General features: G+C 45.3%; 1 long non-coding RNA gene across 1 annotated transcript in view; it reads left to right on the top strand.

Annotated features, from left to right (window-relative positions):
• The window catches only part of LOC144771861 (uncharacterized), a 66,633-nt gene extending 52,713 nt beyond the window's left edge, over nt 1-13,920 (top strand). Inside the window, exon 3 of the long non-coding RNA XR_013599521.1 lies at nt 13,728-13,920. This is a non-coding gene — a long non-coding RNA (uncharacterized LOC144771861). The remainder of the gene's footprint in view (nt 1-13,727) is intronic.
• Nucleotides 13,921-19,952: the final 6,032 nt, after the last annotated feature.

Raw genomic sequence — 19,952 nt, 5'->3', positions numbered from 1 at the left:
ACACTGTCTTTTCTCCTGCCGAGAAATCCAGCTCCGGTGTTTCCAGATACCTTCGCGGGTTACTGGGATATCGAGTCCTGAGAGAGAGATACAAGACCTCCTGCTTTCTATTACCCAGGTACGGAACTGACTAAACCCTTAAAGAGAATTCTTGAGTCAGATTCTTGGCAAAACCAACTTAACTTAAACTGCTACTTACTTACTCCTTCCCACATATTAGGCTTAGGTCAGGTACACCGGGGTAGGCGTATTTAGAAGCACCAGTTGAGTACGTTAGTCAATGTATATATGTATGTATATATTTTATCTATTTTAAAGTATCATATGGCTAAGAAACCATATCAATGCTTTTACAGTATTATTTTATAATCAGTCCTTTTACTGTACGCACTTTACTTTACTATGAGTATCGCAATTGTGGCAATTCATTTCTCTTGCATGAGAAAGAAGACTGCACAATAAATTACACCTTTTATTGAAAACGCCCATCTCTCTTTTCTCTGCACTCTGGTGAAACTATGTATGCACACTTGACTGAGTGAAATAGCTGTGTATTGTTTTCACACGACTCTAGAGATACACTCTTATTCTGAGGGAGCAAAGTTGTCATGTTTGATGGTTGTCAGAAGCTAATCCCTTCTTGTCTATCCAGGGAGGTTAAACTCCTCCTCGTATATTCGAGAAAGTTTCTAGTGACCTCTGAGCTAGCTGGCAAACCTTAAGTCTAATATAGTCAGTAGAGACCTAGTCGACCTCAGTCCTACGTCTACACTGCTGAATATATTATTCCAATGCGCAGAGCCTATTGGGAATATAGGAACTACACTACACTGGACATGTCTGTCAATGTGTTCGATGTTGTGGGCCGTGTCACCTTCTCTTCTGGTGTGTGTTAGCTTGCCACACCTCTTCACATTTTCATGGGCGTTGTTGTTTCTGGTGGCATCATGCCCTTCGATTCCTTTCCTCCTTTCTTTCCTTCGTGGCGTCGTGCCACTCGTTCTCCATCTTCTTTTCTTCCTCGCGACACGGTTCGGTCATCTTGCTGCTCTTGTCCTCCTGACCAGGCTTCTCCGAGCGGCGTGCACTCCGCCCATTTCCCTCTGGTCTTGTCCTGGCTCTAGGACACTGTCTTCTTTTTCACTCTGTGACTGGACCGGTCGCTGCGACCTTCTCCTGTTGATAGTTTTACTTCTGGTTCTTGATGATGTCGAAGGTTCGTTGGTCTTGTTCGCGGATCACGTCTTGTTTAACCTTCTCGGACCTCTTGCTAGTCCACTCTGCCGATCTCTGGCAGGGGTGTTGCCTGGCACAGGTGCTTATGGCTGGGTTGACGGTGGTTGTCAGCCAGGTGTTGGTGACTTGCTGGGAGCGTTGGATGTCCAGAGAGACCTGGCAGCCATGTGCCTCCGCTTTGCTGAGGTGGAGTGTTTGTGGCGGCTTGACATATAGAGTGTGGGGACCCTCTCTTGCCTGTTGTGGGGCCACTGCCGACTCCATCTTGAGGCGGTGTGAGGGTGGGCACTCCGTGTTGACCTTCTCCTGTGGCATCTGCGGACAGAAGCAGGGATGCGCTTGACTTGGACTGCCGACACTCAGGGGTGGTCGGTCGCCTGGGGAAGCGTTAGGATGAGACGCAGTTGGCGCATGCTGCGGCTTACGTTCGGTTCATCCATGAGGCTGTATCCAGGGACGTCAGTCCGCCTTGGCAGCTGTCTGGTGTGTCAGGGTGTGCTTCTTGGCTGGCTGTGAGTCCTCGGTCTTCTCCCTTTGTTGGCTTGTTCAGCCCAACTGTGCTCATCCGGTCTTCAGGGTGACAGGGCTGTCACTCTTCTTCTTTTCTTCGAGGGCGATCATCTGGCTTTACCTTCCTTGCGACCAGACTGGGTGGTTAGCTTTTTCTTCTTTGCGACCAGATTGGGTGGTCGGCTTTCTTCTTCTTGCGACCAGACTGGGCAGTCGGCTTCTCCTGGTGAGCCTTCATGATTCCGGTGATTTGCGTGATCACTGTTCTTTTCAGTTGCAATGCTTTTGCCTTGGCGCGCTTTTGTCCGCGCTCTTCGGGTGCTTCACTGCGTCCGGAGGGTTACGCCACCGCTCCTGTGACTTTCGCTGGTGTTGTCACGCCATTCTTCGTGCGTGCTGCACTTCTTCCCATCCTCGTAAACTTGCTGCGTTTTCGTGTGGGGGTGCAGGCTTTGGTGTCTGTGTAGTGCTTCAGGAGGGTTGCGTCACCGCTCCGTTGACCGTTCCTGGTCTTTTCTTTTCGTGTTGTTTTTCCTTTGTTTTGCCGGTGCTTGGCTGTGAGCTGCGTGGTGTCCTGGGCCTCAGGCCAAAACTGGAGCTGGACTGCCTGGCTGGGGCTGCAGGTCGAGTGATGCACGGCGCCGGTGAACTCTTTGGTGCCTGGTGAGTGACTTCCCTCTCTGCAGCCGGACTATTCCTCCGTGGTGGGATAGTCTTCATTTTTCATTATCCCAGGACGTGTAGGGCTTGATGCACGTACGGTGCTCAGTGCTGGGGTGTTCTGCGGCGGCTAGCTGTTCACACTATGGTCTCCCGCCCCTCACAGAAGACCTCATTTCTTTCAGGCTGCGCAAAGGGGGGGGGGGTGGCTGGCGCCCCTCCGATCAGCCATGGGCGGCTGATTTCGATTTTCTGCGTGTTGTGTGTCTTCGCCTGCTCCGCTGTGCTGAGACCTGGGCAGGCGCTGGGGACAGCTCACTTCATGCGGCCACAGGCCGGACCCTGGTACTTTGCGCTCTTGCACTCCGCCGCCGCGTTCCTCGCCTTCCTCGCGCTGCGCGGCGGGGGAGGGGTGTCCTTTGCATTGCGGGTGGGCTCTGCTTCAGGGCAGCGTTCATTTTGGCTGAGGGGGGGTTGGGAGGTGGTTAGCTACTCCCTCCCCTCGCTCTCCTTATTTGTCACGTTGGTCGCTGAGGCGGGGTGAGCTCCCGCGGCCTCCGCTCACACCCAGGCTTTTCGGGCAGCCTGTGAGCTCACCTTGGGTCCCGCCAGCATCGCGACTGTCGCATGTGGGCTCCGCTTTGATTTCCTTCTTCACCCCACGCAGGGGGCTCACGCGGAGCACGGGAGGTGCGGGGAAGGCTCCCGGTCACCTCCGGTGGGGGCAGTCAGTTGCTGCCCGGTTGTGGCCGATGCGGGTGGGCTCCGCTCGGCTTGCACTCCTCACTGCAGGGGATTCCTTGATCGCAGCCGACGCGGGTGGGCACCGGTCGGTCCGCTCTTCTCCCCTTGGGCACTTTCTCGCCGGGGCGGCTGCGCACAGGTACACGAGGTACAGGGTAGGCTCCTGGTCGCCTCGGGTCGCGCTGCGGGGCTCTGTCTTCCTCCACGCGGTGGGGGTCACTCACGGCCGACCCGGGTGGGCTCCGGTCGGTTGGCGCTTCTGTCTGGGGCCCTTATCTCTCCAGGGCGGCACACGGCAGGGTTCGAGAGGTGCGGGGGTGGGCTCCCAGTCCCCTCCTCATTAACATGTCGGCCTGGGGCTCAGCGCATGCCCCACAGGCCTCTCGGCGTCCGGCACCGATCCACAGGGGGTGCCCTCTAGGCGGGCAGCTCTCTCCCCCCATTTTCCTCCACCGACAGGCAGTGGCTACACACACGGGCAAGACCCGCCTCGTCGCCAATGTAGTGTTGGGCACTAGGCCCGCATTACGGAGGTCAGGGAGACACCGACACCAGGTTAGTGGGCTACTTACTGAGCCAAGAGCATGTGCGCTCCGCCCCCTTTATTGACTGGGTCACCTGACTCGTGACACCAGTGGTGGGTGGGTGCAAAGTGTAGATTACATCAATAGAACAACTAGACCGTGTCCAGCAGGACACTACAGAGACCTGGGATAAGGTACTAATAGCTAGTCAGCAGCGCAATAGCACTGCTTTCTGGGGTGTTATCAACTTGTTTCTTTTTCATGAAGACCACCTTACCAATCAGGCCTTTACCATCTCGTCTCAGGCATGGGTGGATCGTTTCAAGGCCATTTATAGTCTTGAAGCAGAGCCAGAACTTCCAGAAGGTCCCCAAACAGAGTATAACTGAACTTTTAATATGTCTACGGTCAGAGCCGCAATTTCCCACTTGCCTTTAAATAAGGCACCAGGGCCCGATGGGGTACTGGGGGACTAATACAAGGCTTGGAAACAGTTTTAATGGCTTGTTTGCTAAAAGCCTGAACAAGCTTTGTATTCTTTCTATTAGTTTTATGAACAGTCTTGACTTATCTACACATTTTTTTCAAATCACACGTTATGAAGTTTGGCCCATCAAATACGAAAACCATGAAATCTGTAATAGATGGCCAACATGTTAGAATGGTGGATAAGTTCAAGTATCTGGGGATACAATTGGATTCTGAGCTTAACTAGTATTTGTTTATAAATTAAAAAGTTTTCTCTTTTAGCACGGCGATATTTGGCATTAGGGATTTTTCTCGACTATTGGGGTGCACTCATATCCAATTGGTTTTGGAGATTTACAGGGCCAAATGTATCCTCCTAGTGTGCTATGGCAGTGGATTTTGAGGATATGACCAGGTTGCACCACTTCAAGTCACAGTTTAAGTACACAGATCTACCTTTTTATAACTGTGACAACACATCGATTAATGACACATTACACGTGGTTATGCTGTGCCCAAAATACAGTAACCTGTGACACAAGTTCATATGCCCGATTTTATTACCGCTGAATTTTATCCAAGTTAGGCCAGCCTTACTTTTCTTACAGTTGTTGAACTCCTCTTCTATTTGCTTCTTTCTTGTACGTTTTATGATGGGATTTCTAAAATATGAATGATTAGGGCACTGACATTTTGTACGTTGTTTTTAAATGACCTGTCTTTTATGATTTTATCAATAAAATTGAATAAAGATTATGAATTGAATGGAATTGAATAGTACCATACCTTACCAGTGTGATGAAAATGTTTGTTGGCAAGAACAGGAAGAACTCAATAGCCACAATTTCCTCAGCATGTTTACTGCATTTGGTTGAACCAACTTTTAGAGTAACTCTCTGACTTTTAATGGAGTTAGGAAAGAAGTCCAAGAGTACTACGACCTATCTGAAATAGTCACAAATCACAAGAATTACTGGAATAAACCAATTCTTATGCTTCCATATACATCTTTGGGATGGGAAGTGGAGAATACTGATAATCATGTGAGTGCTCACTAACTTTAGTAAAGGAATACATAGTGGACCCCCCAAAGACCAGCTGCTAAGAACAGTTTGCCACCATGGAAATTCTGCCACACAGGCTATATTTATGTTTTTAGAAAACCCTATATGAGAGAGCAATATCCAACTGCTCCTGATTCTGGATTCTACTACTGAATATCGACACTAAAAATATAACAATACAAGACCCAAAATATAGGTACTCATAAAATTGACAACCCTATACCTATAATTAAAACAACAAAAATGTTAAATCCAAAATATTGACTTACAAAAATATCTAACAAAATCTCTAAACCAAAAATACATATAGCAAAAATATTTACTCATTAAATTAGCATAAACATAACACAAATATTGAAAACTTTAATACAGGCTAAAAAATATTGGGTCTTCTTTATCAGCCCCTCCATCACTTTTGCGCCACAATTGCGCCACTTTTTATGACTCAGCATAAAATATGTGCCACGTTGCGCCCTATCTCTGCAGATGCAGCACTTTATAAATCCCTGCCCTACATTATACCTTCGTCAGGTATAATGTATGCAGGGTGGACGTTCTCCCACATCAAAGCCTTGTTGAAGTGGGGCATTGAAATGTATAAGATTTGAGTGCACCACTTCTAGGACGCCATTGCATGAAAACTTACACCTGTCTCATGGCAGGTGTGAGACTGGTGCAGGCCCTTTCACATGGGGCTTGCCCCATGTGTAAGGAACATTGCTGGAGTTGCGTCACGCTTCCGACACAACTGCAACAATGCGTCAATTTTGGACTGACGGATATGTCAGTAATACTGATGTATCTGTTATTCCTTGCGACATGATGCGCCATACAGTAAATATGATGCATCAATTGTGTCGCAAGGAGGGCGCACTGAAAAGTATTGTATCGCTGCTTTGTCGCAGCGATACGACACTTCTCATAAATAAGGCCCATAGCATTTATTTTTAAGATATGACATATATTTAGTTAACATCATTTTTAAACTTCAAAAACGTACAAACTTTTTCAGAAAATATATTATTATATCATTAAAATAAATTAGTGGGGCATGGCCTGGATGGCCGACGCATGTCTATGAGTTCCCAGTTGTGTAGCTCCCAAGATCCCTTTTTGCTGGTGCTGACATGCTGTTCTCGGGGCAGGTGGCTGGAGTTACCCACCTCGGACTCACAGCAATCAATATCTGGTGCAATTTGGTGAATTGGGCATAACCCTTCTGCCATCTCCAACATGGTGTCCCAAAACTGGGTGCGATCCTCAACTGGAACTCAGTGAGTAATGTGAATGTGTTTGTGAGGCAGGGCTATTTCTGACCCTGCTGCCCAGGTGACAGCCCCTCCTGTGGGGGCTTGCTGGATTCCCTGGAACTCATACCAACTTCGTAGGCCTGCTCTCCGAGCATAACTGCCAGCTCTCACAGCGACCCGCTAGAACAAGCGCGGGGCTGCAAGTGCCTTTCTGTTGGTCTTGAAACCTTTCCAAATCTACAGGGGGCCCACCTACTTGGGGGATTGAAGGTTGCTGTAGCAGGGGCCCCTTCCGTCATAAAAAAAAAAAGATTGCTTTTTTCGAACACAACTAAAAACAAATAATACATTATTACTTGCATTCATTGTCCTTCAGTTCAACTATTCCTTTAGTCCGGAACGCCATAGCCTTTTAACATCTTAGTTCCGTACGTTATGCACTCATGCTCTACAGTCGTTCTCTCTACAGTTCTACGTCATTGCATCTTGCAACTGAAGGACAGGGGCTTGACGGGAAACATCATTTACTACGAAGTCTTTACCACGCGTGACGTTTACTACGGTTCACTTACCACGCAAACGTCTTTTCAACGCGGGTGCATTCCACGACCGTCTTTACCACGCAACGTTCATTGCTTCCAGTCTTCGATCTTTCGTCCTGCGTGTTCTTCATTAATAAAAATGAACTATAAAAAAAGGGGCCTTGGGGGGGTTGGGGGGGGGGTCTCCCCTCCCCAAAAAAAAAGCGGATAGAAAAAGAAAGAAGAAAACTGAGAAAAAAAACGATATTAGGTGCCTCTGACGATCAAGAACAGAGTCTCCCCAGCGACGTGGCGTGTACGTCATTATAGTAGTCCTATCTCTATTTTTCAAAACGTGTTTTGACGCTCGTTTCCGTGAAGGGCAGCTGGTGAAAGGCGTGGAGAGGTGAGATAAGGATCCAATATTTTAACATAAACAAATTAAATTAAAGCGCATTGTAAATTAAAAAAATAAAAAAGAAAGGTAATCTGTAGTATTGGTTTGTTATAAACATCGATATTTTGCTTTGTTCGGCAGTTTGAAAATTAAATTTATTAGCCTATCAGTATCATTATGTACAGGATGTAAGAGGTTAAGCAACGTAAATTTTGCGGTGTATAATCTTGCGTTGGAAAATGCTGCGTGGTAAAGACGCACTGCGAAGTAAAATTCGCGTGGTAATGCCATGCGTGGAAAACGTTAGCATTGTATTATCATATATTCGGGCTTGACGATCATTAGCTCTCAAAACGGGGTCGTTCCCAAATGATCAAATAAAATAACAATTAACAAAATGCCCACCCAATCCCCCCCACCCTCCACCACCGGTGCGTCTCGACCATCAAAAGCCGATACATTCTAAAGCAACCTCACTCTCAGCAACTCTATGCATATTAACACTAAGACAATGTGCCATAACCTGCAATCACACTTTTGTTACAATGACCTCATAACATGCCTGCACTGGGGGTTTCCTTTTACCCTTATACTCCGGGGTGACCCCAGTTATACACTCAGGATTGCGTTGAATCTGCTTCTACCTCCTGCTCGTGCAGGGACTGAACCAAGGCCTCCCATGCCCTTGCAGTCTCCAGCGCCTTATCGTTATTAGTCCGTTTAGCTTGCTGAAGCCGAACTGTACTTTCACTCACCGCCCACTTAACTAGGTCTGCTTTCCACCTCTTAAAGCTGGGTCCCCCCCTCAATTTCCAGTGAGCCGTAATATCCCTCTTAGCCAGCAGCAACCCCAGATCCAAAAACCTGCTTTTGACTTTCGTTTTGGGGTGTGTGGAAACCAATGCAGCAAGCATGTGCCTATGTCAGCCTCTATTCTTCGATCTGTGATTTAGCAGAATAGGTCCACCACCTCTTCCCAGAATGTTCCCAACTGTGGACGACTCCACATCATGTATTGGAACTCCGCCCCCTCAAGTGTACAACCGGGACACTGGGCTGTATCTACTCCAAAATACTTCTTAATCTTGGCAGGAGTAAGATACGCCCTATGTAATATAAAAAAGTGTACCCGCTGAAATCGGGCGTTTCTGGTGCTTTTCCACACCCTCCTGACTATGTGTGCCCATGTTTGCTCAGGAATCTCTTTGCCCAGGTCCGTCTCACATTTCCGTTGCAAGTCTCCCAACGGCACTGTTCCCTCCCCTATCATGCGTCGATACAGGCATGTAACCGCTTTGAAGGTCCCCGCTGCCATCACTACATACTGACATTCCCTAGTTGTCCATGGTTCTAAGAGCCCCTCCCTCCAATGCCTCTGCATTGCCGTAACCAGGGCAGAGTGTAATAAATAATCTCCACAAGGGAGATCACACCTGTCTTGCAATGCTTGATAGGGTGACAAGGCTCCATCCTCATATAAATCCCCTATCACTTGTACTCTAAGTGCCTCTCACTCAGCTAGTGCTGTCCAGTCCTCCCCTGTGGGGGAGGGTTGTGCACATACCCAGAGGCATCTCCGGGGTATAAGGGTGAGCCGCTCCTGTTCTGCGCTGACTCCGGTTCCAACATAGCTGTAATGTCCGGTCCTCGTTGGTTTGCGTCCTTAGGCACAGTCGCTGCTGAAGTACTATAAAGGATAACACATGACGTGGTATCCACCGCCCCTCAGAACCATCAGGGCCCCTGAATTCTAATGCAGCCACTTGAGTAAGCCACTGCAGTTGGGCTGCCAAATAATAGAGCTCGAAGTCCGGCACTGCCAATCCCCCTTCAGCTCTCAGTCGCATCATTGTATACAGTGCCACCCGCCAGGGACCCCATTCTTTCATCAACCCTATACAACCGTGGGGTAGGGTCCTGCAAGGGGTCCATCAAACAGAGTGATGTGTGCGGGCTGTCCGTCTTGTGGTGGTCTTCGCCCTTCATAACTTGGTTTCCCTGATGTGCTGCATGTCCTTGTGGAATTGCGGCCTCGACCGAGCGCACTCCTGCTCACCTTACTACAGTCCTTCGCATCGTCTGCATCCACAATCTGAGTCACAAGGCAACCTATGTGCTTTTGGTTGCTGGGTCCAAGGGAAGATTCCCTGTGTGAGCGGGTGCGGGTCTGCCCTGGATGGGCCCACTACCTACCTTGGGCCCTGCACGTGATGTTTTCCATCCCAGAGAGGTGACATCTGCGGCTGCTCATACTGCTGCCCAGAGCTTTGGGGGCTGTCTTCCTTGGACTATGCGGTGGGGTATCTACACCGCCTTTGGAGCTGTGACTGGGAGCTGGTACAGACTGCTCAGGCTTCTTGGGATGCAAACCGGGTGCATGGGGGTTGGTTGCGGTTCATCACATTGCTTACCTGAACATTCTAAGCCCCCACAGCTTTATCCAGGGTGTGCTAGCATTGTATTGCCAGTTGTCCCATACCTTGGGCATGAGTCGTCTGGCTCTGTCATCTTAGGATGGGCTAGGACAAGGGTCAACCAGGCCAGGCCAAGATCGATAAGTACATGGCCTTCCTTGGGAGCAACGGGGGTGCTCGGGGACTGGATCAGAGAACCCTCGATTTCAAAACAACATGTCCCTCATCCTACAAGCCATTAACAACTCTAAAACAGTCACAAAAAACAAAATTGGGGGAGTGTGGACCGACTTTTTCCTGCTGAAACAGGATCTTCGTAGACTAAAGTTCTCAAATTTCAGGCAGGACAAATATTGATCTTCCCAGGCTATATCCGTGTGGTTCAGACTCAATGCAAATCCTTTGACCAAGTCAAGGCCAATTTACGGACTATGCATATCTCCCATATGCTCCTCTACCCTACAAAACTCAGAAATTCATCAGAGACCTGGGCTTGGCTCAAGGAACAGCATCTACTCAATACTAATCCTTCCCTCCCCTGGGGAGCATCCAACCTTACCCAGGTGATGATCAGCACCTAGGGGGAAACCAAAGAATCAAAGCCAGAGGAAATGGTCACGCCACTGGCCAACAGGTCATTTGGACATAGATGCTACAACAGACTCCGAAGGGGAGAGGAACCAGTGGCCGAGGGATGCTCCGCTTGAAGGACATGCAATTTCTAATCCCACTACTAATGCACACTCTGGTTGACCAATCCGCATCCTGCCGTACTTTTGTTTCCGTGCCAGCACCGCTGTATCCAACACAACTACTGTTAATTATGGTCAAGGGGGTCAAGGGGTCACCGGACGGAAAACTCTTTGGTCCATTTAGTGTAACATCTCCCCAAACATTTTTTTTTCTTGTTGGGAATGGGTGACAGATGCTACAACAGACTCCGAAGCGGAGAGGAGCCAGTGGCCGAGGGATGCTCCGCTTGAAGGACATGCAATTTCTAATCCCACTACTAATGCACACTCTGGTTGACCAATCCCCATCCTGCTGTACTTTTGTTTCCGTGCCAGCACCGCTGTATCCGACACAACTACTGTTAATTATGGTCAAGGGGGTCAAGGGGTCACCGGACGGAAAACTCTTTGGTCCATTTAGCGTAACATCTCCTAAAAATTCTTTTTTTTCTTGTTGGGAATGGGCGACAGATGCTATAAGGTGGGGGATTGGGAAATGTTTGCCACATTTCGATTAAGTTTGTATTGCGGTTTCCTCTTGCCTTAAATGTATCTTGGATGATTGCAGATTTTGGAATCCCTCAGAAAAAAATCTAATAGATGGTCTTTGCCCCTCATTATCCTTCCAATGCCTTCACTGCTTCTCCCTCATCCCACTTGAGCAATCTTACCCCTATTTCCTATAACTCGCCATGACTCTCACATTCACAGTTTTAACTTGGAACGTCAATTGCATGGTAGACCACAATAAGAGAGGATCAGTATTTCAGTACCTTCAGTGCCATTACCCACACGTGCCATCTCCAGGGCACCAACTGTCAATTGTGATTGTTTGAGGTAACCCAACGACTTTTCTATAGATGCAGGGAGGATCAGTATGTAGCTCATATCTATACTCCTCATGCTTTTACTACACTTCTGGAGCACAGAGAATATCGGCTCGACAACCAGGGAACTAAGAATATAGAACAGAACGATGCAATGAAAAAGATCATAATTTTACCAGATGTTTGGTGTTTCAAAGTCAATTTTCAAATGTGAATACTTGTTCTTCCCTTAAATGTTGACTGTGGTTGTACATGTCCAATTGAAAGTCAATAGAGGAACAAGCACCGTCTGTGCTGCTGACTCCTTGTCTGGATAGGCTGCATAAAGGATGTCTACTGAAATGTGGCAACATCTTCTTGTCAGGCCAAGTAGGGCAGAGTGCCAAAAGACTTTTTTAAGTGGTATGACTAATCTCCTGCTGAAGACTTTCAGGATAATCTAACAGAGGAAAATAGCTCATCAGAGTATCAGTGTCTCATCCCTGCCTCAAATGGGTTACGTTTAAAATATATTCTCTGGGGCTGCTGGAAAGTGTGTGGATCCACAACTCAAAATGGAATACATTGAAATAAAGAGTATAATGGAAGAAAAGCTTATAAATAGTATAGATAATTGAGTTAAAAGAGCAAATCACTTTTCTGGAAGTCTATTGGAATCAATATTATCCCCCGCTATATATCCTTAGTGTTTTTGGGATCATAGACTTAGGGATCATAGATTTAGGGCTTGATTTTGGTTTTGAGGGACAGTTTACTCCATTACAAAGGTGACGAATATTCTGTCTGGCGAAATATAAATCCCATAGGATGTAATGGGATTTATATTTTGGTGGATGGGATATCTATCACCGTTGTGACAGAGTAACCATCCCCTAAGATCTGAATAAGGCCCTTGCAGGCACATGCATCAAGGGTTTTTGCATTCGCAAACGGTGCGAATCGCAAAAATCGGCCGTTTGCGAATGCAAATCCCTTTTTTGGAATGCATGAAGCTTTTTGCTTTTTTCGCAATTTAAGAAATCGCTTCCTATTTGCGATTTCTTAAATTGCGATTGCCTTTAAGAAATCGCTATTTTGCGATTTCTGAAATGCAATGCATGATTTTCTTTAAATTGCGAAATCGCAAAATCGCAAATAGGAAGTGGTAAATTACCATGAAGTTAACCTTCATGGTAATTTGCGAAAACTTTAAAAAATGCACAAAAGTGCATTTTTGAAAGTTTCATTTTACACACACACACATGCCCTTGGGGCATGTGTGTGTGAAAAATGTACTTAAAGGTACATTTCAGGGGTGCAGGGGGGTCCTTTGGACCCCCCCATGCACCCTTGAAATTGCATTCTCATTTTGCGATTCCTTAATTGCGAATCGCAAAATGAGAATGCCTTCACATTCATTCCTATGGGCCTCTAGGCCCATAGGAATCAATGGAAAGGGATTCCTTAATTGCGATTCGCAAATTGTGAATCGCAATTAAGGAAAATTAAGAAATCGCAAAAAAATTGCGATTTCTTCATGCATAGACGTTTGCGAATTCTTAATTGCTATTCCTTAATTTTCGCAATTAAGAATTAAGAATTCGCAAACGGGAACATTGATGCATGTAGCCGTTAGTTATTAACATGATGAACTGGAATCATCTTATAACTTGTTTAATAGGATTTTAGAAGCTTCAGTTGTTGGTCATAGTAGAAGCCCAATGTGTAATGTCACCAGTCCTAAGTACATTATCTTAGACAGGGTCCAATGATTATAATGACTCGAAGAACAGTCATAACTTCTTAAACCCAGAGTTTATGCACTGGACATATACAAATACTGCTGCATAAATGAGTACCAAGAGTTGGAGGAGTCAACGCTTCAGATGGTTTTCTGAGACAAGTCAAACGAGTCAAGATTCTCATCCTGTCATCCAGGCAACCTTTTTTACTACTATGCAACTGACCAAAAAGGCTCATAGAATAAACCATTTACCAAAAAGTTGAAGTTATGTTTCCTCTTTTCATGAGGAGAGATATTGTATTGCCTTCCTAAAGGATAGCACACCCCACTGGTAGATAGTTTGCATATCTCTTAGTTGCATGACTTCGTTTTAGGGTGTTTTGCAAGCTTCCTATTTTAATCTGTTGTGGATCTGTTATGGCGGGCATCACAATTCATTTGATTCAATCCAAAATATAAAGTACGTTTATGAAATGGTATTCTGAACGCACATATCTGGCAAAATATTTTAAAACAGATATAGTAATGAAACTGAGTTGTGTATTAACCAGATTTATGAGTACTTTCTTCGCTTCCCATCTAGTTACAATTGCTGTGCACGTGAAGAAATAAATGTAATTACATAAAACAAAAATAGTTTATGTTTCAAATTCTGCAGGATTCCAAACCAGAGGCTCACTCCGGCTGCAGGAAATCACTAGAGGGGAGGTCCTCTCCAAGAAAGCAGTTGAAGAGAGTGTCCTTCAAACCAGAAGATTAGCTAGTTACAAGATATACTTATTTTAATTAACGTTAATTGTTTGTTGTAGTATGCTTTTTTTCACAAAATAAAATGTGTATTTTTTGCAAAAGTGTAATTTGGTTAAACTTCTTCAGATATCTTTTTGAAAATATATTTTTTAACTTTGGAAATGTTTAGGTTGGTGGACAATGTATAGATTGTGTTGCTATCTTATTCTCTTTTTCTCATGTTGCTTTGTTTGACATATGGTCTCTAGAGGGGACCATATTGGAAAAAATGACCCTAACTTGTCTGAAAAATTCAGCAAAGGGAGCGAAAGCATTTTGTATCCCAGTTTCCTGAACAAAAAAAGTTAACATTATCCAGGCCTTTAACATATTAACATATTAAATGCCTTTCTAAAAGCATTCAACTAACCGTTCTCTGGTAGGCTGTAACAATTTTCTCTGGGGGGTTACTGGCCATCAATGTCTGTTCTTAAAAACATAAGAGTTTTGCACAATCCTGTTGTTACTTTTAAAAATGTATATTTTTTATTAACATTTTTAAAAAAGCCATTCTGTTTACAATCCAGCCAAACTCACAATTGCACATTCTCACAGCATTGCATAGTCATTGCATCATCTGGATCCTGTCCCAAAAAGTGACTTCTTTCATTTCATCACACTTTAAAGTGTTCTACTGTATCATCAGTAACTTCTTGGAGTTTGTGGATGACTGATTAGAAACGATTTCCACGACTTTCTTACACACTATTAACAAATTAAAGTTGTAATTAATCCCCTGACTTTCCCCCAACAACTTTGCATTTCAATAACAGCACTGATTTCCCATGCATTGTTTCCTTGAGCCAATCAATCTAGTCTACAATACCTTGATATACTTGTGGACATATATTTAAAGATGGGCTTGTGTCAGTTTTGGCCAACATTACCAATAAAATTATCTCCCACTCATCCGTTATGGGGCCCTTGGGGTTTCTCCTCTGTATGACTGTCAGCGCCATCACTTCTGCTCTAGTCCACTGAATCACATCCCTCAACCACTTATCCACATTATGAGCTCTTTTCGCCTTTCAATCCATAGCTATACTTCTTTTTGCCAAAACCAGAGCCAAATCAACTAATTTACCTCTCTGTCTATGGGATATGGAATGTTTTATTTGTCCTCAGAGACATTTCACTGTATCGAGTGGCACCATCTGGCTAAACGTTTTATAGTGGGCACGTATTGCCCCAGAAATACCAAATATACATGTGTTGGAAATTACCATCTATTGCTTGGTATTCTCCAGGATTTTTGCTTTGAACATTTTTGTTGGCCATAGAACTCTGTGCCCTTAAGTCCTTCTACCAGTGGTATTGTGCCGGTGCTCAACCTTTAACCATGATGAAACTGGTATACTCATGACTGCCATATTTAACTTACCTGTAATTCTCTAGTAAATGGTATAAATTGTACCCACGACCTGTATGTTAAATGTTACTAGTGGGATGCAGTACCTAGTTTGCCACCCACTACAATGGCAGTACAAGTATGACTGCGGGCCATTGGCACTATTGGTACTCTGCAATTTTAAATCACAAATTAGACCTGTCAAAATAACACAATTTTACCAATCAAAACCTTTGTTTGAAATATTGATAAGTCACCTATTAGTAGACCTCATTGCCGATAAGGCATGGTTCATCGTATTTGAAGGTAGGACATGTAAAAGTTTAGTTATACACATTTTCTCTGGGTGAAAAAGCCCTAAAAGCTATTTTATGCGCAGCAAGAATGGCTGCTCCTTAGAAAAATGATTTACAAAAGACAGCTGTAGCTCTTATTTCACTGCTCTACCCTATTAGAGTTCAATTGTCATAGGATTTAGGTGCTACACCCCTTGGCATTTTCTATCTACAAACAATTTATTTTTGCAAGTAAATACATCTAAAGTTATCATATGTCTGGGAGAAGCACTCTAATGTCCAGTGTTCACTTGTTGTCCACATAGGAGTTCAGTTTTCTAAAGTACAGCAGTCCAAACTCATAAAGAAGAGATTCACGACACATGATTTTATTGTATTAAAAAATCTTTATTCTTTCAATAATCCAATAGATAAACTTCAGCCAGCCAAAGCATTTTATGTGCAGAGAACTCTGCACATAAAAAAAGATAGGCCTGTCCTATCTCCACGGTCAGGGGTGGAGAACTCCACACATAAAAATATGTGTATGTCCTTTCTTTTTATATGTGAAGTTCTCCGCCCTGACTGCCGAGTGTCTGCACTCATAAACTTACTACTGAATTGCAGTTTTGTGAATACTGAATAAGAGTAAACTTATATATAAACAACAAGAGAGTTAGGGTTCCTTATGGGTCACTACTCAACCCCTCAGTACTAAGCATAAACAACTTAAGAGTGACAATATGTACAAGGCGCACAAAAGTGTATAAGTAAAAATTTCCAAGTCAATAAAAAGGTGAAATCACAGAAAAAATGAATGAAAAAAAGAGAAGAAAAAAAGAAGAAAAATTATTCTTTAAAAGGAAAAACCCTCACTCGCCACCTAGTGGTTACATGCTTCATCATCGGGTTCCCACTGGGGAGACCGAATGTCCCCCTAGTGTGCTACAACGCCTGTATTACAGCGGAGCAGGTTTTTTGTATTTTGTTGAAAAAAGTGTGGTGATAAGTGATAGTGTATGTGAGATTAAAAGAAACAGTGTGTACCCACTACGAGTTTAATAAAGGGCCAAACTGTTTCAGTAAAAACTGATGGACAAAACAGAGTCTTAATTATTAGAACTCGTTGTCCTGTGAATCAAAGGGTCAACATGTTTCTGCTCTCAGGAGTGTATTTCTCACTTTTTTCAACAAAATACAAAAAACCTGCTCCGCTGTAATACAGGCATTGTAGCACACTGGGGGGACATTCGGTCTCCCCAGTGGGAACCCGATGATGAAGCATGTCACCACTAGGTGGTAAGAGTAAACTTACACAAACCTGAAAGTTGACATTTGTGAATAAGGCCCTCAGGGTCTGACACGATGGGTAGATACACCAATACACAGGGGATAATTAGCAATAAGCATGTTACGCTTATTAACACGTATGCCCTCAACATTGAAAACCCTGACTTTTTCAACATCCTGTTATGTTCTGTTCTGTTATGTTGCCTTATGGTATGCAGCCATGGCCGGTGCAGGTAAGAGCGGCGGGCAGAGTGCCAGGTGAGGGGGGATTTCGACGGACGATGAAGACGGAAAATTAATTATTCATTTAATTTTCCCTTGTCATCGTCCGACGAAATCCCCCCTCACCCGGCCCCACCACTCTTACCTGCATGGGCCGCAGCCGATGTTATGTTATGCTAGGTTATGCTATGTTATGTTATGCTATAGTCATTTATAAAGAGCATGGCTGTCTCACAGGGCTTCCCATCACTAGCATAACAGAGCAAAGCTGAAACAGGCGAGTTAAAATACCCAGGTACTCAATTACATGTGGAAACTCTCAAGAAAAGTACAGAGCCTTAACGGGGGGAATGCCTATGCATTGCTAAGTTTAGGCCCAAGGTATTTGAAGGAACAGCCTCTTTGTCTTATCAAATTTACTAGTGGAATCAAAGCTAAGTTCTGATTATACAGGCGTAGCAGACATTTGGGGAGAAACTGATGCACTTAATTCCTTAAAAGTTGGGGTCCGATCAGAGTAATGGCTTTGCACATAAAGCTTAACACTATAAACTTGATGCACATGCCAATAGTAAGCAAATAGAGGTTCATTTACTGGATGGAGAACAAGACATGCCTTGGAGCATGACAGAAGAGATGAACTGCTGCATTCTGAAGACTTACAGGCTTCTAAGTAGAGCACATTGCTATAATGTAGGCAAGCGATGATAGTCCATGAACTCCTGTCCTCTGAGTGGAAGTAGGGAGAAGCCAAAGAATCTTCCTCAGGCATCCCATAAGGCTGAAACAGCTAGCAGAGACCCTATTAATTTCATAGCCCATCAAGAACTTGCTGTTCAGACAGATTCTGAGAACTTTGGCAGCCTGTTTCAGACAAGGAAGTGGCTCCAACCCATCTGGACCCCATTGCAGGCCCCAGTAATGCATCTTGTTTCCCACAACCAGAACTTCAGTTTTTCTGCCTGTTAAAAATGAGGTCTCTGGTTGGCAGAGGTATGCAACCCTTTTTGGCTGCTATTCTGGGCAGCAATGGATCATGTGGTAGCACAGATTTAGTGAGTTAACCCTAACATCTCCACAGAGTCTTGAGCTCCACTTCCTTCCAGGTAGTCTGTTGAAGGTGATTACCAATCAAACAGTCCTCAGGCATGGCGGGGTTCACAGTAGCCTTCACAAGACCTGAATTTACCCCATCCCCCTACTCAAATGGAGCACGGACCACTGTTGTCAGCCACTACAACTTAGCGGAATGCATTGGGAATCACCTGCTGTGTGGACGTCAGCTGACTCCCTACTATAGTCATGCTGGTACCTGAATCCCTCAGAACCTCAACACCATGCACATTGATAGTGACCCATTGCATATACTTTGTAGTATTAGAGGGCACAGGGATGTTAAGAAGCATCTCACAGTCACCCAGGGACACCAGGGTAATCCCACCAAACCCTTCCCCGTTAACTGGAACAAACGTCTCCCCCAGGACTACACTAACCATCCCTGGAATCTTTCCTCTAGTGGGAGGTAGTGCTCTTTTTGGGCACTTGGGGTCTTTTTTGTACTTTTAATACTCAAAACACTCATAGCACTTGGGAGTCTTGGACTGCCGACATTTGACAACCCAGTTTTTTTTTGTTGGCCAGATTGGGAATGAAAACCAGACCCCTACCCTTGTGAGTTGTTTTGAGGGCCTATAAATAACTCTGTTTTTTTTAATCTTTTTTATCTACCCCCCCCCTTTCTGCTGGGAACCCTGACCACCCTTTTAGCAAGGTTTGCTCCTTTTCTAGCTTGGTAAGGCATGCTCCTTCTCCAATTTAAATTTTGCAAGCTCTAGTTTCAGCTCTCTCCTCCCTCCACTTCTCCAGCTCATCTTGGGACAGGTTCCTTGAGGACACAGTGCTGCCTGGTCTGGTACCCCCCACATCAGTAGGCTGCATGACAAGCCCTCCAGACAGGCCTTTCCGAATTCCTCCTCAGATTCTAATCCCTCCTCCCCATCCTCTGTGTTGGTCTGGTGGACTACTGCCTAAGCTTTTAAGGCTTTTTAAGGCTCTGCCTTCTTGGCATTTCCCTTAGTGAACACACTTCTTATAATGGCAGAATTCCTTGAGCAGGGCCTCTATGTAGGTCTTCATATTGGCCAGCTCGAATTCCATATTGCCAGATAAGGCCACTGTTAGACCTGTCTGTCCTTTCGGTAGTCCCTCCTAATTAATTATTTATTTTGGCCCCTCAAACCTTGTTATCTTTTTATGTCCACTGGATTTTTGTGGGGTTGACCCAGGGAATTAGATGCTCTTTTGCCCTCATAGTTTTTTTCCCTGAGGCCTAGGTGCCTTTTCTGACTAGAAAGTGCGAGATACACAAAATGGTGGCTATTAACTGCCATAACTGTAATTTCAGGACAAAGGCCCATAGGATAGTATAGGAATGATCTAGAACCATCTAGCCCGTTCCAGTAGCCTGAGACCTGCCTATATAAAGGCCAGAGGGAGGTCAGCCATTTTGTGATGACCAGTAAGTTGAGGAGTGAGGCAGAGGCTTGGGGAGGTGGGCGCGCTGGAGGTGGTTAGTTCCTGCTATAAGTGGACAATCACTGCGTGAGGACTTTCCCCCCTTAGCCTTGGACCGACCCCTGTTATCTGGTTTATGCACTTTGTTCGCAAAAGCTCTTAGTTCAATTCGTGGAAGAGGCGACATCAGATTGCCTGCCCCCTCTCCTCTCCAAGGCAATACCTGCCGTCGGTGACTGGCCCACTACAATGTCCCCCTTACAGGCACTTGGGAGTGTATCTGGAGGTGTCCCTCTTAGCGAAAGTGTGCCTGGTAGTGAAGGAAGTGGCCGAGGAGGTGGCGCGATACGGCGCGGGACTGCTGTGGTGTTCCATCAGCTAGAGGAAGAGGAGCGAAGTGCCTTTCCCAGGCCGGAAGACCCTGACAGGGCGAGAAGTGTCTGAG

Source organism: Lissotriton helveticus, chromosome 8 (genome assembly GCF_964261635.1).
Source record: "Lissotriton helveticus chromosome 8, aLisHel1.1, whole genome shotgun sequence".
Taxonomy (NCBI): Eukaryota; Metazoa; Chordata; class Amphibia; order Caudata; family Salamandridae; genus Lissotriton; species Lissotriton helveticus.
This window is presented reverse-complemented; position numbering and strand designations above follow the sequence as displayed.